Source organism: Mus musculus, chromosome 1, assembly GCF_000001635.26.
Source record: "Mus musculus strain C57BL/6J chromosome 1, GRCm38.p6 C57BL/6J".
NCBI lineage: Eukaryota > Metazoa > Chordata > Mammalia > Rodentia > Muridae > Mus > Mus musculus.
Window position 1 is genome coordinate 59392449 of NC_000067.6, and position 27833 is coordinate 59420281.

At 47.0% G+C, this 27833-nt stretch overlaps 1 long non-coding RNA gene across 5 annotated transcripts; it reads right to left on the reverse strand.

Annotated features, from left to right (window-relative positions):
- Positions 1 to 797: 797 nt before the first annotated feature.
- Positions 798 to 26479, reverse strand: Gm33724. Of its 5 annotated transcripts, none has more exons than XR_865453.1 (3): positions 26348 to 26479; positions 25138 to 25296; positions 798 to 1946 (listed from the first exon to the last, which is right to left on the reverse strand). It is a non-coding gene; the product is annotated as a predicted gene, 33724 (long non-coding RNA). The 5 variants fall into 5 exon arrangements; XR_001778934.1 differs by lacking the exon at positions 798 to 1946 and adding an exon at positions 16285 to 16720; XR_373429.2 differs by lacking the exon at positions 798 to 1946 and adding an exon at positions 18713 to 22818.
- Positions 26480 to 27833: the final 1354 nt, after the last annotated feature.

The following is a 27833-nucleotide window of genomic DNA, read 5'->3' on the forward strand; positions in this document are numbered from 1 at the left end:
TGTTAAACAGAGAAACCCTGTCTGGAAAAACAAAACAAAATAAAACAAAACAAACAAACAACATTTTCCTTAACATCTAGAAACAAGCCATTTTCTCAACTTCTCCCAAGCACAGGGATGGAGCAGAGATTTCACCTTCCTCTCAGGAGCAGTGAGAGCCGCCATCTGGGCAGCCCTTTTACAACATCCTCTGAATGACAGAGGCTTTGGGTTCTGCTGTACAGTGGATGGAAATATTTTCAAATCCAGACCGTGTCCCTGCACTGGGACACAGCCCTTCCTTTTACCATCAGGTGCTTTGGCTCATGTCACCTGAATGTTTTCAGGCAGAGAGTTATGCAGTGAAGCTCCCAGCGATGCTCAGAAGGGTCACAGCAGTGCATCCTGTCAGCCACACCAGCGAACCTATTCCCATACCTGCATAAGGTGGTCTGCACTTGCAACAGAAAGAAGACAGGCTCAGAGCACCTTTGTGTTGCGCCCACCTCAGTCTGCAAGGAAGACACAACACGGCTGGATTCTTCTCAACAGCCTTTATTGCAGGAACGCCTCGATGCTGCTATGAGGACCTCGGGCACCCAGGGAGGTCTGCTTATATACTCTCAGCCCCCATCCACTCACGGCAGGCCATGCCACCTCACCAGGCATGTAGCTTCAGCCAATCAGGGCAGCAGGGGCATGTCTCCACCAAATATGGACTTGTTTACACCGCCAGCATCATGGTACACCTGCTCAGCTCTCATGATGGTCGTGGCTTATTTTCAGGTGTATGAGGAAGTCAGGTGCAAGTCATAAGACTTAGCTGCAGTCCCGGGCGCCATCTTGGGACTGCTGCCACACCCGCTCCTCACACCTTTGCACTTGTGTGATACAGGAAAGTAAAGAATTATCAGGGCACAGTCATGTCTCCGGGAAGCATGTGCCCCCACAACCATCACAGAGCTCTTCTGAGAACTAAAACCATAATGTAATGTGGGTGTGCTTATAAACTATGCTTCCGTTCTGAATGATGATATTGGTGATGGTGATTCCTGAACTCATTCTTTTTTAGTGATTTTCCATCACTGTGGCAAAGCCCTGTGCTGACCTACTTACAACCAACAATAAAGGGTTACTTGGTTAAGAGTGCCGTGTGTTCTTCCAGAGGTTACGAGTTCAATCTCCAGCAACCACATGGTGGCTCACAACCACATGGTGGCTCATACATCTTCTAAAAGGCTTATTTGGCTCCTAGATCTACTGGTTTGACTCCATGATTGGTTGTCACTATGGCTTTCTGTGGCAAACCCATGGTGGAACAAAACTACTTACCTCATGGTGAGGGAAAAAAGAGGGGACTGGGTTCCAACACTTCCCCTGAGGACACAATTCCCACTGATCTAAAAGTCTCTCACTCGCCCCCGTGTGACTGTCTCCACCACCTCTCCACAGCTTCAAGCTGAGGCCTGTGAGGGACATTCCAGACCCATGCTCCAGCATGTACCTCCCTTCTGAGGGCTACAAGTAGACAATGAATAAACGGAGTCTGGGAGAGAGTAGATTACAGTTGCACCCACAGGCAAGATTCCTCATGAGGGCAGCTTGCTCCAGGAAACTCTTCAGTCTCAATTCTGCTCATATCTGATTGACCACACAGCTGTCTTCCATCCCCATGGAGGGAGGGACATACGTCTATCCACAGCCACTGTCCTTTTCAGGTCCTTCTGCCAGCTTGGGATTGAAAATACCTGGTGTGGGCTATGTGACTTCATTTGCATCTCTAATGTCATTGTTGACCTAGTACAGGCACTGGGTCCTATGCAAAGTGCTGCATCTCTGCCGCATGACGTCATCCTCAGGGCAGATGTCAGTCAGATAAGTTGTGGCTGCCACCATTATCTCAGTTTTACATAGGAGGAAACTGAAGCTCGGAAAAGAGTGACTGTAAATTTCCCAAGGTTGCAACCCTAGAAAAGGGACAAAGTCACATTTCTCAGCAGCAGGACACACCTGACTGGGAGTTCTCTGACTCTCTAGCATCAGTGCCTCTCCGCCCCAGAAGACCTGAGAGATTTAGTCAGGCTAAGTTGTCTTCTCCAGCCCAGAGGCTACAGGGCTCTTTTATTCTGGAGCCTCCTTCAGAAGAGGTGTTCACTGAGACCTGTAGTTTCATCTGGAATTCTAGAAGAGAATTTACTCCCTGAAATCTAGCAGGTTCCCAGATGAAGGAGGGGAGCGGACCTTTGCATCAGCCACAGCTCAGAAACGGAGGCTTAATTGCCCTGCAAGCAGCTTGTTAGAGGCCGCGTTGGCAGATGAGGAGAACAGCCATAGAATCAGCCAATTAAGCAGCCAATGGTGCTGAACTAAATGTGACCTCCGACTTAATTGTGGATGTTGTTTCTCAGCAGTTTCTCACCAGTATGGATTGGAGGAGAGAAAGGAAGGGTGAGGGGAGGGTGAGTGGGAAGGGGACGGGTTGGCTCTCCTTTGTTAAGGGGATCCAGGGATTTCCAGCACAGGAAAGTTGGTGACAAAGTAAGTAGCCTGTCTCTCTGCTACAGCCCCAGCAGGCAGATGGAGGTCCTAGGCGGAGGATAAAGAATGACCCAGGCCTATCAGGTAAAGGAAGTGTTTCTCCACAGGCCTGAGGCTGAGTCTCAGGGGCACATTTCTCAGGAGGAGACAAGAGCGAGGCAGGCCTAGGCTGCACTTTCCAGCTCACACACAGAAAGGAAACTTCTCTCTCTTCAGCGCTCATGCTAATAGCTCGCTGACTGGGGAGTCCGCCATCCCCACCCTCATCCCCTCCATACGTCAGAAAGGTACCTGAAGCACCGTATCCAGAATCACACGAACCCTGAGAACTGTGGGGTTAAGGGTTCAGACAGAAGGAGCTGATACAATCTCCATGTCTAACAGGAGCTGCCAATCTGGCTCCTTCTGGCCTGCTCCGGGGCGGGGAGGCTGGGGAGGCACAGTGCTTGGGTTAACCTACAAAAAGTGGAGCAGCCTACAGCATCAACAGCAGCCTCAGAATCAACCCCAGTTCTAAGGCCAGGTCCCCTAGAGAACTCCAGCAAGGCCCCAGCATGGCTGGTCTGCCACTGAGAAACCCCTCCCAGGGCAAGCCTGACTCCAGAACACCAATGCTGTTGTCTGGACTGTCACTGCGCCCAGAGGCCCTTCCTATCCAACTCTGACTCTTTGCTATGTGTTTTTCTTTCATAGACAACAGACTCCACCCATCTCCCAATAAGCCTCCCGAACTCTGTAATTTTTAAGACAGAGTTGGTGTGCCCCAAACTGGCTAACCGGAAACTCATAATCCTTCTCCCTCTGTAACTATACACCACCAAGCCCAAGTCTTGTTTCTTCACTTGGTCTGTGTGTCTGTGTGTCTGTCTGTCTGTCTATATGTCTCTCTCACTCTGTGTGTGTGTGTGTGTGTGTGTGCCACAGAACTCATGTGGAGATTAGAGGACAAACTTGTGGGAGCCCTGGCAAGTGACTTTACCCACCAGGTCATTGCTCCACCCTGTACTAGTGCAATATTGGCTCCATCTGTCTCTTCCAGCCAGGAGGAGTCTAGGACATGCTACCCCAAAGTATCTTGTCATTGAAGAAAGCAGCAGAAGTGGGAGAAGTGGGTTCTAAAAGCCTGGGGCAGTCACTTCCACTCTCCCTTTGAAGTCATTAGGCCCTGGCTGCAGAGTGGTTTCCCGTGCATGAAAGCAAGGAGTCTTTATCTCACTAACCTGCTTAGTCTGGACTTTGCTCACTCTGCTGGTTTTGAATTTATTGTGATCCATCTGTCTCCAGCTGCCTCCAGCTTTCCTGGGCTAAAGTCACACTCCCGTGCCTCCAGGCCTGGTGGGTTTTTGTTGGTGTTGTTTGGAGGATTTGTTGTTGTTGTTGTTGTTTTAAGATGGTCTTAAAAGGACAAGCTGGCCTTGAACTTCTTAAGTAACCAAAGCTGGCCTTGAACTCCTGACCTTCCTCTTGCTTTCACTGAAAACTACGGGGTCACAGGCACGCACCACCACAAGCACTGTAAGGCCTATACTGAATCAAACTGCGTGTTTTCCTCCCACGGGCATGTGTGTACAAGGGAGCCACAGAACGAGTACGAAGGTCAGTGGACAAATCTTTGGAGTTGGTCCTCTCCTTCCAGCACGCAGGTCCCAGATGGCAGGTCAACAGGCTTGGCAGCAGACACTTTTACCTACCAAGCCATCTTGTCATCCTCCAAGAATAAGGACCCCTTAACGCTGCTGGCTTTTTAGGAGCATAGGCATGGACACCCCCTCAGTATTATCACTGTACAACCAGAGTGTACCTACCACCTCAAATAAACATGGAAACTTTTCCCGAAGTATTTTTTTTTTTAAATTGTAGGGGCAGAATTGTTACCTATGAGAAACAAACACTTCAGAGATTGAAGATATGCATTACCTTAAAGAGACCGTTTTATCGTCCTTGGGCTAAATGGTTTACTCTTGTGGCCCTTTTGGGTCGTCTGGAACTCGTGGGTCTCGTGGATAAACACCTGCTGCATAAAGCTTCATGGGGGCAGCAGCATCTTCAACACCAGGTTTTCTCTCTTCCTGTGTCTCAGGCTAGATTGGTCTGCCCCACCCCCACCCCGCGCCCTACCCCCGCCACCTCAAATCTTTCCTAATGGCAAACTTGTTATTTGTAATAAATTTTATTATTACAGAAATGACAAGGCTTCAGTGAAGATTCCTCACCTCTCTGTACACTGTAGCTTACACGGTGTAGCCTGGGGAAGTGGCTTGTCCACTGGAACACCATGGCTGTGAATCTGTTAGGGTGAACCTGTCTTTGTGTCTGACTATTTGCAAGCAGACATCCCAGCTCTGGTGCGCACCCCTGGGTCGTCCACTTTAGAGGACTCAGGGCTGGTGGACACTAGGCTTCCTGGCCCCTGCTCCCCCAATTTCTGTAGCAGGTCTGAACCTCTAGTCCTGGGGGCTGCCACCCCCCCAGACCTGCTGGAGGGCTGGCATCTTTGAAATCAGATGAGGACATCAAGCTGCAGCTGTGTTTGTTTTCTAAATTAAAGGTTGAATCAGTAAAATTATTGTTTTCCTGAAAATAAAGAGATCTAAACAGGCCTCCCTCCTGAGCTGCCCTCCCTCCCCTTTTTCCAATTTGTCTCCAGAGGACTCCAGCTCCCAGTTAAATAGCAGAGGATTATCTGTGTTTCCATCTTGGGGCCTGAGTGGCTCGGTTAACAATCTGAGGCCTTATCTGAGGTGGCCTGGGGTGGCCTGGGGGCAAGCGGCCACTGCAGCTGAATTCTTCCCAGTATTAAGCACTATTCACATGAATAGAGAAGCGAAATTGACCCCAGTCCTTTAGTGTGGGAGCCTCACAGAGGTCTGACCTTTCTTAGGTATTTCTTCCTAGCTACCTTCCTTAGAAGGAAGGTCAGGTAACTTGGGAACATAAGACTCTACTACAGAGAGAAGGGGAGCCACTTAAAATAAGCATGTGAAAAGTGTTTAGGAAAGCATAGTAGGTACTAAGCTAGTTACCTAGTCAGAGCACAGTAGGTACTCAAATAGTTACTTAGTCAGAGCACAGTGGGTACTCAGCTAGTTGCTAACATACTTAAGGCCTATGAAAGATGTTTGAATAGAAAGCCAGAAATATATTTTAGAGGATGGTATGACTGGACAGTTAAGTGGAGTGGTGATCCTCAGAGAACCTGTAAACTAGCAGGGCCTAATGCCACGCACACATAGTGTGACATCAAGTGGCGATAACAAGTATCTAGAAATCTGTCAGTCATTCTACCTGTGCCATGTCCTGGAATCTAGCCATTCTACCGGTGCCATGTCCTGGGACCTAGCCATTCTACCTGTGCCATGTCCTGGGACCTAGCCGGTAGCCATCTTTTCATTCTCCATGTGCAGGAAAGCAAACTAAGAAAGATGGCCTTTGCTGACCAGCTAGTAAAAGCCCAGATGGCTGTGATGTCACGGGGAGGGCTGACCTGCTGTGCCTGTGGAGGAGCCCAGCTGAGGCCGATTGCTATCCACAGCATCCCTCCTTCTGAAAGGAGCTGATGTCAGAGTTCACATCCTCTTGCCTATGTGTCTAGAGTGGCTGGGACAGACCCTGCCACAGGTGGAATAGATAGATGAAGAGTCTTTTTTCATTTTTTTTTTCCTTTTTTTAAGTAGGAAAATCAATAACTTTCACCTTCAAACCAGCATAGAAGGCTGACCTCATGAAAAAAAAAAAAAAAAAGAGGAATTTAGGCCTAGAGATGTCTCAGGATAATCTGTAAGGATGGGATCTGGGAGGCTTAATCCCGTGCCTAAGGAAAGACTTTGGAAGAATACATTGTCACCCTTTTATCTACCAAGAAGAAGAGGGAGAAAAGGCAGTGTCAGCAATGTTTGCTATTTAAAACCTAACAATGAAGGCCGGCGAGACAACTCAGTGGATAAAGAGATCTGTGTCCAAATCCGAGAACCTGAGTTCCATCCCCAGAATCCACACAGTGGGAGGCGAGAACGAGCTCTTCAAGTTGTCCTCTGACCTCCACACTGCACAGTGGCACACCCACCCACACAGATAGACAAACCAAATACAGAATAAACAAACAAAAAAAAAATCAAAACATCTAAAAATGACAGTAAACCTTGTAACAGAGGCAAGAAACCAAAGAAAATAAACTCTCCTAACCAAGACTAGAGATAAGTGAACTACTCTTCGGGTCACCATGAGAGATGTGAAGGGCATGTCGAGGAACCCGCAGTCCTCTAAATTGTCCATTAAAAATCCCTAAGCAGGGCTGGAGAGATGGCTCAGCAGTTAAGAGCACTAGCTGCTCTTCCAGAGGTCATGAGTTCAATTCCTAGCAACCACATGGTGGCTCACAAAAATCTGTAATGGGATTCAATGTTTTCTTCTGTGCTCATATACATAAAATAAATGAATAAATCTTTTTTTTTTTTTTTTCAAATCCCTAAGCAGAAACTAGAGTGAGGAAATGAGCAACCCTCCTTCACGGTTGAACAGCAGTGCAGCCCTGCATCCTAAAGTAATGAATGGCGTGGATGGAGCACACCTATGGTCCCAGCCCTCAGAAGAGCACCTCGTAGTCAGAAAACATTCCAAGAAATAAAACAAAATAAATGTACTAAGTGGACCTCACATGAATGGCCAGGCTCTCTTCCCAAGACTCTCAAGCTGGGAGAGGCAGCTGGTGCCAGCAGGCAGTTCCTTCCTCCCTCCCTTCCTTCCTTCCAGCCTGACACTCGATACCCCACCCCACAAGCCTATATTATTTAATGATGTAGAACCACCCTTCCCCCTAAAGCCCAGATCCAATGGACTGTTCATCTCTGGTTCCCACAGGTGTGTACTGGTTTGAGCCACTCTGGCTGTTGAGAAGCTGCAGGTAGAACTTAAAGAGGGTTAGGTGGGGGTCTCTCTGGGCCAAGGGGGAGGGGATAGTTGAGACTGGGAGCCATTACTTCCCTATTAGAAAGAAGCCAGTTGCACTAGGATAAGATTTGGTTTTAGCTGAGCAATTATCACTGTGTGTGGTGTATATGTGTGTGTGTGTGTGTGTGTGTGGTGTGTGTGTGTGTGTGTGTGTGTGTGTGTGTATGCATGTGGAGGTCAGAGCTGAGGCCTAGTGTCTTCTGCTGCCATACTCCACCTTGTTTGAGACAGGTCCCTCCCTGAGCCTGAAGATGACCAATTCAGCTAGACTGGCTAGTCAGTGAGCTTGGGGATCCACCTGTCTCTGCCTCCCTAGGGCAGGAATTCCAGGCTGGATTGTCCTTGCAGCTTTTTACACAGGGACTGGAACACCTCCTCTCATCTGTACACTCCCTCACACCTGTACACTCCTTCACACCTGTACACTCCCTCTTACCTGTACACTCCCTCTCACCTGTACACTCCCTCACACCTGTACACTCCCTCACACCTGTACACTCCTTCACACCTGTACAGTCCTTCACACCTGTACACTCCCTCTCACCTGTACACTCCCTCACACCTGTACACTCCCTCACACCTGTACACTCCCTCTCACCTGTACACTCCCTCTCACCTGTACACTCCCTCACACCTGTACACTCCCTCTCACCTGCACACTCCCTCTCACCTGTACACTCCCTCACACCTGTACACTCCCTCACACCTGTACACTCCCTCACACCTGTACACTCCCTCTCATCTGCACACCCCCTCACACCTGGACACTCCATCACACCTGCACACTCCCTCACACCTGCACACTCCCTCACACCTATACACTCCCTCACACCTGCACACTCCCTCACACCTGTACACTCCCTCACACCTGTACACTCCCTCACACCTGTACACTCCCTCTCACCTGTACATTCCCTCTTACCTGTACACTCCCTCTTACCTGTACACTCCCTCACACCTGTACACTCCCTCACACCTATACACTCCCTCTCACCTGTACACTCCCTCACACCTGTACACTCCCTCACACCTGTACACTCCCTCTCATCTGCACACCCCCTCACACCTGGACACTCCATCACACCTGCACACTCCCTCACACCTGTACACTCCCTCACACCTGTACACTCCCTCACACCTGTACACTCCCTCTCACCTGTACATTCCCTCTTACCTGTACACTCCCTCTTACCTGTACACTCCCTCACACCTGTACACTCCCTCACACCTATACACTCCCTCTCACCTGTACACTCCCTCACACCTGTACACTCCCTCACACCTGTACACTCCCTCACACCTGCACACTCCCTCACACCTATACACTCCCTCTCACCTGTACACTCCCTCACACCTGTACACTCCCTCACACCTGTACACTCCCTCTCACCTGTACACTCCCTCTCACCTGTACACTCCCTCACACTTGTACAGGAAGAGCTGTCTCCTCAACCCAACATTCTCCCTCTCTCTGCTTCCTGTTCAGCCATGACGTGAACGGTTCTCTTCTGCATGTGCTCCCACCGGTGTTCTGTCCTGTATGGACCCAAGCAAGTATGGGCTGAAGCCCTTGAAACAGTGCAAACTTCAAACAAAGCAAACATCTTGAAGATTTTCCTCTTGGGTGTTTTGTAGTCGTGATAAGAAAAGTCACTTGTCAGCAGCTTACTGGGGACTGTCAGAAACTGCCACACCTGTTTTACTTCCCTCCCTTTCCACCTTTACTGGAGTTTGTTGTTTAAAGAACTTAGAAGAAATGTCACTCCAACCCCATAGACTTCAGTATACACCTTACCCAAAATGTATTTTCTCTTTTGCATCCACACTACCAGAGGTGGCAAGAACTCTTTCTCTCCTGTCCATTTCTTCCTTAGATAATGAGGAACAATTAATTCCTCAGGGCTAGAATCAGGTCAAGGGGAGCCTCCCAGCTGCTGGGCAATGGTGGGATAAAAACTGCAGATCCATGCATGCCCCACACTTCTATCAGAACCGTGGCTTTGGTTTTAAAATGTTAAGATTTCCCATAAGCATCTGCTTCAGTGTCCCATGGAAGCATAGGAGGTCCTCCATCGTCAACACAATGGCTACCTCTGAAGACAGGAGCATGGACTTCTCAGCTAGAGTGGTCTCAAGCCACATAATAGATGAGAACTGCCTGGCAGATGACTAGTATATTCTTTCTGGGCTGGCGAGACGGCTCAGTAGGTAAAGGTGCTTGCTGCCAGGCCTGGCAAGCTGAGTTTGAACTTATGTTATGGAGAGAACTGACTCTTACAGATTTCTCTTGTTTGACTGTACCTGGAGCTCAGCTTTGTTCTGTCATGATGATTAACACAGCAAGCAACTAATGGATGGAAGCAGAAGAGGGCCTGGTGCTCTCTGAGCAGAAGATGGGAAAGATGTCTCCTCACGACTGTAGGCAAGGCCCTCATGAGAACAGCAGAAAACCGGCCAGGCCTTGGGACAAGCCACAGCTCCTCTTGCTTGTGACTCTTTTTAAATTGTATGTGTGTGAGTATGTGTATGTGTATATATGTGTGAGTACATATGTGTATATGAATGTGTATGTGTGTGAGAGTGTGTATGTAAATGTGTGAGTATATATACATGTGAGTGTATATATGTGTGTGAGTGTGTGAATGTATATGTGAGTATATATTGTGAGTGTATGTGTATATATGTGTGTGAGTGTGCTTGAATGTGTGCATATGTGTGTATACTTGTGAGTGTGTGTGTATATGTGTGTGAGTGTGGATGTGTATATATGTGTGTGGATGTGTGTATATATGTGTGTATGAATATATATATGTATATATATATATATTTGAATGTATATATATATATGAGTATATATGTGTGTGAGTGTGTATGTGTATATACATGTGTGAGTGTGTGAATGTGTGTGTGTGTGAAGGTAAAAGGACAACTTCCAGGATCTACCATATGGATTGCAGAGATTAGCTGCATGTCAGCAGACTTTCCAGGCACATGGCTATACCTGCTTAGCCATCTTGCTAGCCCTGCTCTTACTCTATCTGTCTCACACAGTTTCTCAAGTTCTGGGACCATGGGCAAGTACCACCATGCCAGTTCCCAAGGGACCGAGTTTTGTATCATTTAATCTCAGCCTCCCAGGGAGAGTCACACATAGGTCCTTGGCTTGTCCCAAGGCCTGGCTGGCTTTCTGATCTTCTCATGAGGGCCTCGCCTACAGTTGTGAGGAGACATCCTTTCCCATCCTCTTCTCCGAGAGGCATCTTTTTCTAATTCACACAAAGCTGCAGTGCCAGGCCCTCATTTGCTTCTATCAGCTGCTTGCTCCATTGGTTCCTGGGTTGAATGAGTTCTATCCAGCTCTCACCCCATTCCCTACCCTCCCTCTCCTTACCCTGCCACCCACCCCAACCCTGGACTAAGCCCGCACTTTTGAACTTCTCCCTTGCCAGCCTGGCCTCCACTAGAAGTGCCCGCCTCTGGCTCTTCACAAGGCTCAGGCCTAAGACAGCTGGGTTTCCTGAGAATCCATATCCCTATCTGCTACCTAGCTGTGCCTTAGGGTGAGAGCAGCACAAACTGGAAGGAGCTGAATGAAGCTGCCTCCACTTAATTACTTCAGAGCTGTGAGTACATTCAAGGTCCCAGAGGTTATTTGCAGTGAGATCTAGTACAGGAACCAAGTGAGCTCTTCCTACATTGAAATCCCTGCCCTGCCAGGCGTGGTGGCGCATGCCTTTAATCCCAGCACTTGGGAGGCAGAGGCAGGCAGATTTCTGAGTTCGAGGCCAGCCTGGTCTACAGAGTGAGTGAGTTCCAAGACAGCCAGAGCTATACAGAGAAACCCTGTCTCGGAAAAAAAAAAAGGAAGGAAGGAAGAAAAGAAAGAGAGGAAAGAAAGAAAGAAAGAAAGAAAGAAAGAAAGAAAGAAAGAAAGAAAGAAAGAAAGGAAGAAAACCCTGCCCCAGGACACAGCCTTACCCCAGAAACACCGAGTTTGTTTCTCAACGAGGCTGCTGCCCAGAACTCATGCTAGCCGGGATTTTATCATTTCCCAGACAGGTCATTCTTGGCACTTGTTTTCCTGTTTAAACCAAAGTTGGCTAGCCAGGGAGGTGAGGTAGCCATGTGTCTCACCTTGGAAAAGGGAATGCTTGGTTACATTCTACCCAGTAAACACTGAGGTCCTGGAAAGGCTAAGGCATAGCGGACCAAATGAACAACACCCTGTCCTTGTGGAGGACACATCCAATAGAGGAAACAGACAACAACCCAATAAGTAAAAAAACATAAAAAGGAAAATGGATGTAATGAAAGAGTCGGGGGGGGGGGGGGAGCTCACAGTGTGCAGTGTGAGACAATTGACCTGTCAGGTGCAAACCTGCTGGAGAGCACAGGACCGGCCATCAGCCAAGTGTCCTTTTGCTCTAGTTATGAGATGTGCATTTAAAGGACCCTTCCATGCCTAAAATAATGTAAGAGGAAAATGTAGCAAGCCGGGAGCATAGTAATGCCCAGGGGCAAACTGCAAGGCTCAGGGATTGGTATCCTTAGCAGGGCTCGGTGAGCCTTGTGGACAGGGTGTAACCGCTGCTGGTGCTAAGCATCAGAGATGCTAAACCAAGAGGACAGCAAGTCCCTGGGAAAACCTGTGGCAAAGGGATTGGGAGACTGGGGCAGAAACAGACCCTCTACGGTCTGATGACACCTACTCAGACCTCCCTTCAGAGAGAGATGAAAGACAAATGACCAGACAAGAGGAGCTAAGTCAGAAGCAAAAGAATGCGGGGTATTTCCCAAGCGTACTGGCTAGTTATGTGTGTCAACTTGACACAGGCTGGAGTTATCACAAAGAAAGGAGCTTCAGTTGGGGAAATGCCTCCATGAGATCCAGCTGTAAGGCATTTTCTCAATGAGTGATCAAGGGGGGAGGGCCCCTTGTGGGTGGTGGCATCTCTGGTAGTTTTGGTTCTATAAGAGCAGGCTGAGCAAGCCAGGGGAAGCAAGCCAGTAAGTAACATCCCTCCATGGCCTCTGCATCAGCTCCTGCTTCCTGACCTGTTTGAGTTCCAGTCCTGACTTCCTTTGGTGATGAACAGCAATGTGGAAGAGTAAGCTGAATAAACCCTTTCCTCCCCAAGTGCTTCTTGGTCATGATGTTTGTGCAGGAATAGAAACCCTGACTAAGACACCAAAAATACCTTGTTTGGATGGATGCTTAAAGAACAGCAATTACCTCGAGGTAGGCAAAGGACGAGGGGGTGAAAATGTGTGGAAAGCCAAGATCAGGAAAAAAAGAGGTTTTGAATTACATTCTTATTTATTTGCTTTTTGTGTTTGTTTGGAAGTCAACTTTCAGGAGCTGATTCTCTCCTTCCACTGTATAGAAGGAACTCAGGCCAGCAGGCTTGGTGACAAGTGCCTTTCCCTGTTAAGCCATTGTGCCAGGCCAGGAAGAATTTTTATCGAAGGATTTTTATCTTAAGAGAAAAGCCTTAGCCGCTTTGTGTTTAAGATGCTGTGTGGTACCCACCCACAAATGCTGCCCAGAAAGAGTGGCAGATGGTTGCTCCCGAGCTCAAATGTCAGTGCCACCCTGGCTTCTGAAAAACATGTGGGCATCAAAGGGAACCTGGCAGTTTGCTCAACACTGAAGCTCCTGTGTATTCTCCCTCTAACCAAAGAATGAACTCCTCGTCCCAGAGGATAGCCCCATATATACAAGGTTCTGTCCCTCGGTCCCCAAGGTCCCCTGACCGTGCTGATGCCCACAAGCAGAAGGGACGGTGATAGGGCCTGCTGCTCAGACCACCAAGAAGCAATGGTCTCTACCATCTGGAAAATCGCCAAGAAGATTTCATTCCCCTTCCTTTGACCCTGGGCTCACTGTGGCAGATCTGCAGTTGCTCCACGGTCTCTCCTTCACTACTCTGTCCTTTTAGGACTCAGTAACTGTGGTGTGTGTGTGTGTGTGGTGTGTGTGTGGTATATGTGTGTGTGAGTGGGGGGGTTAATGTACGTATCAGATATGGGTGTGGGTGTGGTATATGCATGTGGTATATGTATGTTTGTGACTGTGTCTATGGTATGGGTGTGGTATTTGTGTGATGTATGACTGTGTATGGTGTGTGTATGTGTGTGGTGTGTATGTTTATGGATGCATAGTGTGTGTATAGTATCCATATGTTATATGTGTGCTGTATGTGGTATGTGTGATATGTGTTTGGAGTGTGTGTGCTATGTGTGTATGGTATGGGGGAAGAAGCTAATGTATGTGATGTGTGGTATGTGTGTATGGTGTGTGTGTGTGTGTGTGTGTGTGGTGTGTATATGTGGTATGAGTAGTATGTGTGTGGTGTGTGTGGTATGTGTGTGCATGATATATATGTGGATGTGTGTGTGTATCTACATGTGGATGTGTGTGATGTGTATATGTATGTTTGTGTGTGTATTGTATGTGTGTGTATGTGGCATGTATGGTATGTGTATTATGTGTGTATGTGTGATATGTATGTGTCTATGTGTGTGTATGTGTATTGTATGTGTGTGTATGTATTTGTGTATATATATGGTATGTGTGTGTGGTGTGTGTGTGATATGTATGTGTGTCTATGTGTGTGTATGTGTATGGTATGTGTATGGTATGTGTGTGTGATATATATGTGCGTCTATGTGGTGTGTATGTGTGTGTATGTATATGGTATGTGTGTGTGTGGTGTGTATGTGTGTGATATGTATGTGTGTCTATGTGTGTGTGCCTATGTATGTGTATGTGTATGATGTGTATACGTGAATGTTTATGTGTACGTGTGTGTGGGTATGTGTGTGGGTGTGGTGTGTGGGTGCAGTCATCCCCACTATGTTACATTCTCATTCCTTCCCAGCAGAGCCTAATTTCTTCTTCTGTCTTTCTCAGAGGCTCTTGGTTCCCCACTTTCTCACAGATCCAGCAAAGCCTACTCCACAGTCCAGGTTCCCTTTTTGGTCCCATCTTCATCAGCTCAAGCCTGCAGATGCCCTCCCATACGGTTGCACCAGTCAAACCCTTACCATCTGGCCAGCCACCCGCCTCGGCACTCCTGCTGGCTCCCAGTTCAGGTTTTTTTCCCTTCCCTTGTTATCATCCTTGGTGACCTCAATCCTCTTGTCAGTGACCTACCTAGTCCCCTAACTGCCCCCTTCTGTCTCCTCCTCCACTCGGGTGACCTTTGGTCCACAGAATAGCAACCACAGCTGGACCACATTACACGGTTCTGCTTCCCCTTTAAGACCTGGAGCTGGGGTCAACTCTTCATCCCTGACCTCTTAACCTGCCACATCCCCTTATGCCTCCTCAGCCGGTTCCTGGGCCTCACTAGCTTCTCTTACTTCTGATACTTTCTAACACACAAAAGTATCCATCTTTGGCCTGTATTTATTTAATTGATTGACTAATTTACTGTAAGTTTTTTTGAAAAGGTCTCTCTCACTCTATAGCCAGGGCTGGGTTGGAACTCACAGCAATTTTCCTGCCTCAGTTTCTCAAATGGTATTAGAGGCATGACCCACCACACCCAGCTAGCCTGTTTTACACATACAAATATACACATATACTCATATACACATACATACCACACATACTCATACACGCACTCACATACAAAACATTCACACACAAATATACATTCACATACACACATACATACACACTCATACATACACTCTAACAGACATATATATACATACATACACATGCATGCATGTATACACATGTATACTAACACATACATTCATACACTCACAGACTCACACACAGATACACACTCGTACATTCGCTCATACATACACACACACACACATACACTCGCACACATATACACATACATACTTGCACATACACATATACACACCACAGACACATACACACTGACATATACATACACACATCACACACACCATACACACAGATATTCACACACACATTCAAACACACATACACACTTTTACACAGACATATGCATATACAATATACACACTCATACATACACACTGACACATACATACATACATACACATTCAAATACATACACATTCAAATATACATACACATTCAAATATACCACACACACAGATATTCACACATAACACACATACACATATACCATATGCATAGATATTCACACACATTCATACACACATACACACTCATACACACACATATACAATATACACACTCATACATACACACTGACACATGCATACATACACATATTCACATACACAACACACATAGATATTCACACATAACACACATACACACACACCATACACAAATATATTCACACACACATTCATACACACATACACACTCATACATATACAATATACACACACTCATACATATATATATATATATATATATATATATATATATATATGAACCACATGTGCAGATATTCACACACACACACACACACTCTCTCGCGCGCCTTTTTTTCTGGGTCTTATTCTTCCCCAACAAGTACAACTGCTGAGCTGAAGAAAAGAAACGTTTGGAAAATGACCTCTCCCAAGATCATAGCTATATCTATTATATACTGACTGGAGGCTCCATTTGTCTCAACGCTTGGTCTGGGTTGCCTCTGATACCAACTTAAAGAAACCTTGTCCCAGTTTTGTTTTTTGTTTTTTGTTTTGTTTTTTTGTTTTGCTTTTTTTTTTTTGGTTTTTTTTTGTTTTTGTTTTTTGAGACAGGGTTTCTCTGTATAGCCCTGGCTGTCCTGGAACTCACTTTGTAGACCAGGCTGGCCACGAACTCAGAAATCTGCACCACCACGCCCGGCTTTTTGTGTGTGTGTGTGTGTGTGTGTCCCAGTTATTATGGAAATAAAAACTAAATCTAGATCAGAAAGTCTCAGGCAAAAAGTTCTAATTAAAGGAAAAATGGGTTAAGGAAGAGGCCTGCACTGATTTCGGGAGACTCGAGTTGCGACTGACAGAGAGCAGGCTTCTTATCAGCTGTCAGAGTGGTCTGATGTGGGTGATTTTTGTTAGTCGTGAAGATGGTATTTTTAAAGAAATCTCTTCCTCAAACTTTAAGGAGATTTTTCTCATGTAAGATACAGATCGGCGGCAGCTCATCCTTGGAGACATCTTGGCATCCTCCCGTATCTAGAGGGGTGTTGTTTCTCTCTCTCTCTCTCTCTCTCTCTCTCTCTCTCTCTCTCTCTCTCGATAAGATAAGAGAGCAGACATCGGAGGGACCGTCACATTTCATTCACTGTTGACAAGAAAAGAGAGATTCCTGGTGGGTAGCAGGCTTTGTGGATTAAGGGTGTGAGAACCTGTATCTCTTGTTCCCACAAAGGTCTCTTTGTCTGTTTCACCTGCCCTAGGCCTCACAAGAACAGTGGGGCAGATATGATTATTACTCCCATTTTGGCACATGAAGAAACAAATCCAATGAACAGAAAGGGAAAGTCACCTGCCCAAGGTCACACAGTTAAAAGCAGGATTCAAACCCAGAATCTACCATGCTCTACTGTCACCAGAAAGATAGAGGAAGGAAAGAAGAAAGGAAAGAAGGAAGAAAGGGAGGGAGGGAGGGAGGGAGGGAGGGAGGGAGGGAGGGAGGAAGGAAGGAAGGAAGGAAGGAAGGAAGGAAGGAAGGAAGGGAAGGAGGGAGAAAGGAAGAAAAGCTTCCAGAATATTCCAAGGACAAGCTTGAGAAACGTGGGGAATGTTCTAAGAAGCTCCATCAGTCAGTCAGCACAGGCTGGACAAGGTCTGTCACTGTGGGTGTATCGGTGAAACGAGCTGCAGAAACCATCTAAGGAGCAGCAAGAAGGTCACGAGTCAGAAGTCAGGTTCCAGAGCTTTGGCAGAACGCCAGAGTCTCACCAGGCCAGTCTCAGCTGTCACTTAAGAGCAGATGTCCTGTGGGTGTCACATATCTGAAAGTAATTAACTGATACGGGCTCACTGCGTCCCTATAAGCAAGTCTGCTTGGTAATCAACAACTGCTTTCCAAAAGAGAGGGTGTGGGGAGACTGGCTTTCCCACCCACTGCTGAGAATGTGGCTGCCACAACATTTTTTTGGGCAAGAGTCAGGCAGTACATGTGGAATGAAACCTAAATTCCTCCCTCTCATGATATACAAAAAACAACTCGAAAGAATCAAAGACTTAAATTAAGACCTGAAACTTTGAACTTACTAGAAGAAAACACAAAGGAAATGCTTCAAGACATGTGATCAGAGTAGATACTTTTAGGATAAGACTCCCAAAACCACAGGCAAAAGTAAAAACATACTAATGGGATTATATCCAACTAAGAGGCTTCTACACAGTGAGGGAAACGGGTATCAGAGTGAAGGGACAACCCACACACTGAGAGGAGTTATTTGCAAACTGTCCAACAGAGAAGGCTACACATTCAGATATTATAATAACTAAAGAACAGCACAACGAAGAACTCCAATCAAAACTCTGGCAAATGGTCTGAAGACACACAAATGACCCCAAGTTAGATTAAGACGCTCAGTATCACTAAGCAGAATTGTAAATCAAAGGGACAGAGAGCCAGTACCTCAACCCAGTCACAATGGCTGTGATTCAAAGGACTAAGTAGCAAATGCTGGTGAGAACACAGAGGAAGGAAAACTCAAACATGCACGGTGGGAATGGCCACTGGAAAACTGTGCTGGGTGGTTCCTGTCACAGCTGGGAAGAGGGGATCTTCACTGAGAAAATGTCTCCATAGGACTGGCCTGGGGGCAAATCTGCAGGGGTATTTTCTTGATCAATGGTTGATGTGGGGGAGCCCAGCTCACTATGGGTGGGGCCACCCCTGGGCAGGTGGTCCTGGGTTCTACAAGAAAGCAGGCTGAGCAAGCTGTGAGGAGCAAGCCAGTAAACAGCATCCCTCCATGGCTTTTGCCTCTGTTCATGACTCCAGGTTCTTGCCCTGACTTCTCAGTTATAAACTATTACCTGAAAGTGTAGGGTAGAATGTAAATAAATAAATAATAAATAAGTGAAATAAACCCATTCTTGCACGTTGTTTTTGGTCATGGCATCAGTAGAAATCCTAACTAAAACACTTATGGAGGTTTCTTTACACCGGCAGTTCTCAAGAACTCTGTGAGTCACGACTCCTTTGAGAGTCACATATCAGATATCTTGCCTAACATTTCTATTAATAACAGTAGCAAAATGACAGTTATGAAGTAGCAACAAAAACAATGTTCTGGCTGAGAGTCACCACAACATGAGGAACTGTATTAAAAGGCTCACAGTATTAGGAAGGTCGAGAACCCTTGAACTCCCCTACGAACTGGCACTCTCACAACCAAGTATTTATGCAAAGAAATTAACTCTTACATGAAGGAGACACCTGTGCTCTTATGCTAAGCACAGCACCATTCCCAGTAGCCAAGATCTGGTACCAACCAAGCTGCCCATCAAAGTGTGAATGAATGAAGAAAGTAAGACATATGTGCCTAACACTGTTACTGAGCCATAAAAAACTGAAGTCCTGTCACTTACACCAAAGATGAAAGGACTGATGGACAAGTGAAACTAGGCAGCCACAGAGAGACTTACTTCATGTTCTTATTTGTTTGTTTGTAGTGATTTAATATTGATCTTAAGCAAGAGAGTGGGATAGCAGTTACTAAAAAAGTGGAAAGGTACAGAATCACATGGGAACTGAAAGAAATCAGTTTATAGGCCAACAAAACAGAGCTGGGTACAAAGACTTAAAAGTTCTGGTGTTCTACTGTAGAGTTGGCTAACCACAGTCTACAACAGTGTTTCAGAGTAAAAGAGAAGGGACTGGAGAGATGGCTAAGCAGCTAAGAACACTTGTCTTTGCAGAAGATACAGTTGGTTCCCAGAACACATATGCTGGCTCACAAGTATCCATAATTCTTGTCCAGTTCTGGCTTCCATGGGACTCATGGTGGGCAAACATACATGCAGGCAAAACTCCCATATACACATAAAAATAAATAAATCTAAAAAAGAGAGCAAGCAATGTTTTCCAGCAAATAGAAATACTATTTGAGAAGACAGAAATCCTTATTTTACCCTGATTTGACTACTACACATTGTGTATGAATATTGATTTATTTTGTTATATCATAAAGGCATATAGGTATTAAATTACAAAATAAAGTGAAAAGTTTATTCAGGTTTGGCGGCACATGCCTGTAATCCCACTGCTGGGGGGGGGGAGGGGGGCTGAGGCTGGAGGACTGCTGAAAACTCAAGGCCAGCCTGGATTGCCTAGCAAGTACTGGCCAACTAGGGCTACACGGTGAGATGGCATGGGAGGTGGGGGGTGCAGGTGTCCTGGCTTGTGACCTGTTGCTGAGACAGTCCCTCTGTAGCCACCATGATATAACATTTACACCCCAGCCCATCTTCTCTATACTCACAGCCACAATCCTCAATTTACCTTGGGAGATGGAATATTTGCTACCTTTCTCTGGCCTCACACTCCAAGCATCCTCCTTTGCTCAGACTTCTCTGACATTCTAGGATACCAGCTCCCCTCCCCATGCTGTTTCATGTCCTCATATCTCTGCATTTCCAGGTTTCCAAAACTGTAGTTTCTCATTCTCTAGCTTTGAAGAAACTTCTCGATGCTTCTCAAGTGGAGAAGAAATTAGTCAAACTCGCTCCCAAAGCTGCTGCTACATTTTCTTCTTTTCAAGTGCAGACATGCATTTTGGAGTGTGTGCGTGCGTGTGTTGTAAAGACCCTGGGCACGCTTGCTCGGGGACAAGCTAGAATAATAAGTATGCTGAACTAAACCCAACCCATTAGGATAGAGCAAAAAGATGTTTTCTCCCAAGAGTGACTTTGAGGTTTGAACTGGGGAAATAAGTGAAAATGAGGAATGATGCTAAGGAGAGCTGAGAGGTGTGCTGGGGAGCAGGCCAAGGTTAAAGGGAAGCTGGGTCCTATAGCAGGTGCCCTCGGGATGCCATACGACATATCTGGGACCTCTAGGACTCTGTCCTTCAGGCTCCCTGACCCTTGCCTGGCTTTGCAGTCCCTTCACATCTGAGGCAGAAGAGTGACTGCCAGAGCACCTGTGGGTTAGAGTCGACGATGCCCCTTCCTGGTGAGGTGACCTTGAGTGAGTGCCCCTCTGGACCTCAGTGGCTTTCTCTGAAAAGAAGGAATGCTAATGCCCAAGAGGATCCGTGAGAATAAATGCACCTGGTGGCAGCGTCTGCTGGAGACTCAGCCCTGATATAGGGAACCTGTGAAGAAGCTCATTCTGTCCCCTGGGAGAACATTAGCCCCATGAAGGAGAAAAGAAAGAGGCTCTCCGTTGTAGGCATCTCCACTGCCTACAGATGCAGTAACAGCCAGATGACACAGTCCGATCCTCTGACACATTGTCTCTGACCTTGGAATTTTTTCCTCTAATGCTCCAAAGACTCTCCACCCCCTCGTCCTGTCCCTATGAGAAAGGAAGAAATGTGGGGAACATGCATCTACTGAAGAGGGAGCCACGTGTTTCTGTCCTTATTACAGAGCCCAGGTTGAAACCAGTGACCTTGACTTTGGTTCTGTTACCAAACAGTTGCATGGGTTCTGTAAGGGAGACCTTGGCCCTAATCGACTCTCTGATATGACCTGTGTGGTCATAGGCTGGCCATTTGTCTCCTCTCGGGGCCTCATTCCTTCATGTGAGGTAATCGGCTAGGATCAGAACTTGTCTTGGTGTCTTCCATCCCGGAGGCAGCGATGCTGAGCCTCAGTGGAAGGTGTGGCCCTATCTTCCCAAGGAGTCTAAGACTTAACTATGATGGCTTCTGAATGAGAAACCCAGAACTGCAGCCACATAAGAGGAAAGCTCACAGATTGGACTGACTCAGGCCCTGGAGAGGTAGGGAACAAAAACTGTCCACTCCCCATGCAAATATCACTAATGGTCTTGGTCACCAGAGATGGCCCTCTACCATCTGAGACTCACAGTGGTTGGTCTTGCAAGGTTTCAACTCTACAATGGTGTGCAAGCCATAGACATCCCATAGAGCCCATAGTTTGAATTTTGCTTTTGGACCTCCCTGCTTCCCTGCTGCTAGTGATAGGCAATAAGATATTCTTTCATCATGCTAGGCACAACATACATGTGGGTCCTGGTCATGTGATCACAAGGGGATACATGCTACCCTAGTGTCCTGTGTTACTAAACCATGATGTTCCACTGGTTGGATATGTTCAGTATGTTTTCAACTTCAAAATGTCTTCAGCTTACAATAAATTTACAGGGCAGAGCTCTATCATAAGTCAAAAAGAGTCCGTGCTCCACAAAATCATCATCATCACCACCACCACCATCATCATCATCATTGGACTTCAGCTAGACAAAACTCCTAGTGGATGTACCCTGAAGACAAGGTAATTGTGTGTTCTAGAGAGAAGGAGATACCTTAATTCCACTTGGGGTAAGGGAGATTCCCCGGGGTCCATTATTGTGCTCCTGAACACCCCCATTATCTACAGGGAACAATGAGATGGAGTTACTCAGAGGCCTGTATGTTACACTGAAATTACCCAAAAGCCTTTCTCTGCAGGCAGTTCTCAAAAAGAAAGGAATGGCCGCTGTAGATTGTGCACAGCTGACCCAGCCAGTGTTGGAGAGGGAGCGGGTGGATCTGAAACCCATCTAGTGTATCTCCCTCCCTGCTCCTTTTTACAACCACAAAACTGCAGCAGACCAGATAATGGCGGCAAGAAAAACGGGAACACAGGGTTGCTGGGGAGAAGAGCCTTAGCCTGAGCTGTAAGCTGACAGCTCAGCTCCCCTGTCCCACCACTCCCCAGCTGGTCCCACGACCTGGGTCTCTGTCCCTGCAGCTCTCCCTTCAATAGTCCACATTGTTCCAGGAATCTCTTCCTTTTGTTTTTCATCCATTTATACCTCGGCTCATTTGTTTCCCATTCTCGGGAGCAATTCATCTGTTCTTGGGCCCCTCAATGTCTTTCTCCCCTTGATTCCTAAACAAGTTTCTTGGACAGGCCCATTGTCTTAACAGTCAGCAACTCACCACATTTAGTAAAAGTTGTGTTTTAAAGAGAGAAGCCAGTAGGGATTCCAGTTTTTAGCCATGGTAACTTCAGAGAGGGTTGGCAGTAATGCTGTGGCCGTGGGGCCTGGGCTTCTTTGTCCTCTTGTCTTGATTTAGATCTCAGGGTAAGAAAAACCTAAGTTCCATCAGGAACCGTGGGCAAGCGCCCTGTAATTCCCCTGTGCATCTCCGCTCCTCTGGGCATGGTAAAATTACCGCGTAGAGAGAACAAACACTACGTAGAGCGTCTCCTTCCCATTGGCTGTGGATATGTAGCACCTTGGGACTGTCAGGGGGAGACAGAAAGAGCCAGTGAGGTCAGAAGAATTTGGGGAACAGCCTGGGGAAGACCTCCATCCAGTAGGAGCAGAGGCTCTCAAAAAAGATACCCTGGGCCAGCATGATGACACATACCTTTAATATCAACACTCAGGAGATAGAGGCAGGTGAATCTCTGAGTTTGAGGTCTGGTCTACAGAGCAAATTCCAGGACATCCAAGGCTCCATAAAGGAACCCTGTCTCAAAAAAAAATAAATAAAAGTGCCCTGAAAGCCCTAGAAAGGATCCTGGTTGTATATCGTCTTGTCTCAGGGCATGCATACCAGAGAAGTGACTGTTGCTGGGATCATTATGGGAACAATTATACCAGTTATTACTCCACCACCAAAGGTGGGAAGGGAGGGGGTGTCCAGCTCCCCTGAGCTCCTAAGCTGCAGGGTTTTATTTGCTGACAGCTCAAGAGGTCCCTTAGTGAGTCCCCCAAACATCAAAATGACTAATATCATCTCTTCACACACACACACACACATGGCCACTGTGTGGAGAAGGGCTCATGAGAAATCGGCAGATCCTGTCGATCTAGAGGGAGGCCTCTCATTGAGCTGCCCGCACAAAGCTGTCTCTTCAACATGGTGGCCGCTCAGCACTCTTGGCAGAAACACTTGGCTCTAGCAGGAAATCTCAGCAGGGCGGCTTGTTTCTGCTCATCAAACACCAGCAGCTTTCAAGGAGAGCAGCAGAAAATGGGAGATGTGTCTGATCGCATTCGAGCCTTGCGTCAGCACTTTTCTGAGGCGCAGTTAGCTCGATTCTGATTTTGAAGGAAAGGTTGTGGCTCTCCTTCTGCACCACAGACTGAGCCAAGGAAACAGTTGGCAGGGATTTATCTGCACCCCAGATGCCCTCATCCCATCCCTGGAGATACTGTGATTGAGAGGCCCGTTACTGAGAAGCTAATGAGGTAGCTCACCTTTTCCCTGCTAAGTTCAAGTTACAAATTACTTGAGTCCCTTTGTGGCTTCTCTGTAGCCATCACACACACACACACCCACACCCATAGCTCCCTGTCCATTTCTCTCCCTCTCCAATGACTACACAGGGAGAAGGAAGCAGAGTGTAGATCTAATACAGCTTACACCTGCTCAGCCTCAAGGACAAGCAATCTATGATGCCCCAGTGGGGGAGATATTGGGGGATACCTAAGAATCCAACCCACAAGAAGCTTCCTATAACCAAGAGCCAGAGTTTCTTCCCTCTCAAGAGATTCAAGGAGGAGAACAAGACATACCATAATTTCATACCCAGGCTAGAGAAAGGAAGGCAAAAAGGGTGGATTTTTAGAGCCCCACCTCAAAAGTTCAAATGGTCTTCTTTGAAGAGTATGTAGCCACACATTACCCAGGAATCTTAGGGCCAAAACTATTAAGCCAAGTGAAATTAAACAGATTGCTAATAATACAATATTTGATATACAGTGGTCTCTCTATCTGCAGGTTGATTTTCCATAGTTTCAATTGCCTGCAGATTGAAACTGAAATATAACCTGAAAATAAGTGTCTACTGTTCCAAGTAGCACAGTGGAATCTTGTGCTACCCTCCTGGGACACTCGATAGATAGACCCTTAGCTCAGCGTATCCACATGGTATTTGCTACCTGCAAGTTAGGCACCAATTAGCCATCACAGTTACCAGACTGATTACCCTAGTAACTTTAGGTTCAGGTAACTCTCATTTTACTTAATAATGGCCCCAAAGCACAAGAGTGTATGTATGGTGCACAGACAGAGTCTTGCATTGTCTACAGTTACTTTCATTCCTGGAGGGACCTGAATTGTGTTCCTTGTAGAACAACATGTTGCTTATTACTGTGCAGATGAATCCTAAACTCAAGAAGGGCCTTGGAAGACACCAAGACAAAGATTTAGATTTAGATTTAGATTTAGATTTAGATTTAGATTTTTAGATTTAGATTTAGATTTAAAAGGTAACACTGACCTTGTTTATGGCTTGTTTGTTTTGTGAGTTTTACTTTCACTAAGATAGAATATATATATGTTCAAGTACACAACACTTAGATAAACATTGGAAAGTTTTACAGTAGCATCTACCCCTGCATTTACCATCTAAATCAAGCAGTTGAACATTGACAGAAGCTGTGAGGCCCCTCACACCCTTTCCAAGTCAGTATCAAGCAAGTAATTACTCCTTAGACTCTGCCACCATGAATTAGTCTGGCGGCTCTAGGCCTTTATGTAAACAAAATCACACAGTGTGTTCTGCCTGGCTTCTTTCACTCAGCAGTTTTTCCTGTGCCTCTCAACTCACATCTGAATGGAAGAGTTGTTCAGATGCTGGGCTGTCTTCTGCCATGTGAAAAGCCATGCTTTGCTTTGGTCTCTTCTGTCACAGGCACTTCTGGCAACCATGACCTACAGGGGTTTGGTACCTCTGCTGTGCTGGCAGGGATGGAGGCCGAATGGAGACCTGGGGAAGACAGAGTGAAAGAAATGGGCTGACTGCAGAGTCCTCACTGAGGGAGGGAGGAGAACACCATTTGCCAGGCACACCCCTCCACCCCCACCATCCCCACCCCCACCACCCCTCACACCCTCTTTCCCAATTCCTTGAGTCAACTGACAGCTCCTGAGTGGCGCCTTTGTCAAATATGAGTCCCCAAAGAGAGAGAAAGCCCAGAACTCTCAAGGATGTTCTCTAAGCTGGTTTGAGAAAAGGGCCTCTCCTTTCCTAGGGCCTCTAGATGACTGGCCGAACCAGTCAAGCCTGACAACAGCTTGCCCATTGGCTGAGCTGAGCATCTCTTTCTGTTTCTTTCTTGCTTCCCATGGGTGCTGGGTGGAAACTCACTCGCTCTCTCTCCCAATCACAATTATTTACTTTAACAGGACCCCAAGTGACTGTGGCTAAAGTCACCCCAGGCAGCAGTCACACAAAGCCACCAGCACCTCGTCCAAGCCACAGCACCTGGTCCCTGAGCAATAACTTAAAAGCAGCTGGCTCTGCCTCTGTTCCCTCTCTGGTGTGTTTAGCAGGCCCTGGCTACTTTTAGAAAGCCCCAGCCTGATCCAGGTTCCAAATGTCTGCCCACCTCGCCTCTGGCTTCCAAAAAAAAAAAAAAAAAAAAAAACTGCCAGGACTCGGTTTCCATATGTTCAGGGTCAGAGACAACATAGCACCAGGAAAGTTCTACGTGCCCAGTACCTCAGTACCTGGGAGGTCTCAAATAGAGCTTAGCTAGGGACTTCGGGGTGGCAGGGAGATGATACTCACACTGGTTGTGGGCTTTCCAAGCCAGCTCTGATCTTAATGAACTCCAAAAGTTGTTTGTGAAAGGGACAGATCATGTGGCTGAAGAGCCACCCCCTATTGCCCTCTCCCCCTGTTCTTTTCTGCCCTAAGCTACAAGTCTAGATGACCCTCCACCCAGAACCAAGTCATCAACTGCTACCCTGTTACTGCAGGAGCAGAGCCTCCCCACCCCACCCCCACCCCACCCCCGCCTCCATCACCTACTCACTGTCTACAAGGCCACAGCTTACTCTTGGCCTCAGTCTTTCCACTCCCACAGAAGCAGGCTTGGAAGCTCAGGAGTGACTGAGTGTGCGGTGTTTCCTGTGCTTGGACTCACAGAACCCGCGCCTGTCCTGATCAATGCTTAGGCACTATTTGAGCAAGGGCAGAGTCCGTCCTGAAAAGTTTGCTACATCTGTGAAATGAACACATTTGCATCCTCCCAGCCTACACTGCAAGACCGTCCGTCACTGCAAAGAGATGCCTTTTTGTTGTTACAGATTCCAAAATTCCTGATCATCGGGGACTCAGTAGTTTTTGTGAGCCTGCATTAACCATAAAGAGCTGCACGTCCAGGTACTTATGCCTATCCAAGGACACTACCAGACACTTCAGGAATAAACAGTCAGGTTCATATACCTAGTGTTGTGTTTTATAAAATGAGGTATGATGCAAGGGGGAGCCTTAGCAGGTCTATGCTGAGGCGTCCCCCTGAGGTATCAGCCATACGACAGGCTAGTAGAAAAGGAAGCTTATTTGGGACCTGGGAAGGGGGCCTGGAGAAGGGAGTAGAGGCAGAGAAAGGAAAGGGTCGAGAAGGACAGAAAGAGAGAGAGGGGGAAAAAAGAGGGGAAGAGGGAAGAGGCTGGCCAGGGACACAGGGGAAGAGGGAAGATGGAGAGAGAGAGACAGAGAGACAGGCCTAAGATGGAACAGAGTAAGATGTGGAGGAGCCAAGATTTAACCACCAAGTTATACTGCCTAGAGATCGCACTGCCCGCAGTGGGCAGGCCCTCCGACATCAATCAAGAAAATGCTCATAGGCCATCCAACAGATGCTGCCCCACAATTGAGGTTCCCTCCTCCAAGCCAGGCAATGTTAGCTTGTAAAGCTTCTACAAAAACTAGTACAGCCTCCCTCTCCCTCTCCCTGTCCCTCTCCCCCTCCCCCTCCCCCTCCTCGTCGCCCTCCCCCCTTTCACCCTTACTGTGCTTTTGAGGTAAGGTCTTGCCATGTAATTCAGGTCTGGCATCCAATTCATGATCCTCCTGCCTCAGCTTCCTTTTAAAGCCCAGCTCAGCATCTCTAAAAGCATCGGAGACTCAACAGTGTCTTTCCGGGCCCTGTGAGTCCTGTCCCCTGAGCAGCTGTCCTTGTGGAGTGTATAACTCTGACCCAGGACCAGCCCTGAGAACAAATGTTTGAAGATGTCAGGCTGTTCCCTTGGGTGTCATTTCCCCACCTGAGACTATGATGTCCCAGTTCCCCTGACAGACCTCTACTCACCAAGACAACAGGTTTGAACCCCCAGAGCCTGGGCAGACCAAACTCTCATGCCAGAATGTCTCTTCCTCATATGAACTCAAAGGCTGTGAGCACAAAACATAGACAAGAGCCAGGCTGTCTGGAAGGGATGCGTCCTCCAAATCATGGAGGCTGGTTGACTCACATTTTCACAGAACTGGAATATTCTTACGTGGTTTGTGGTTTC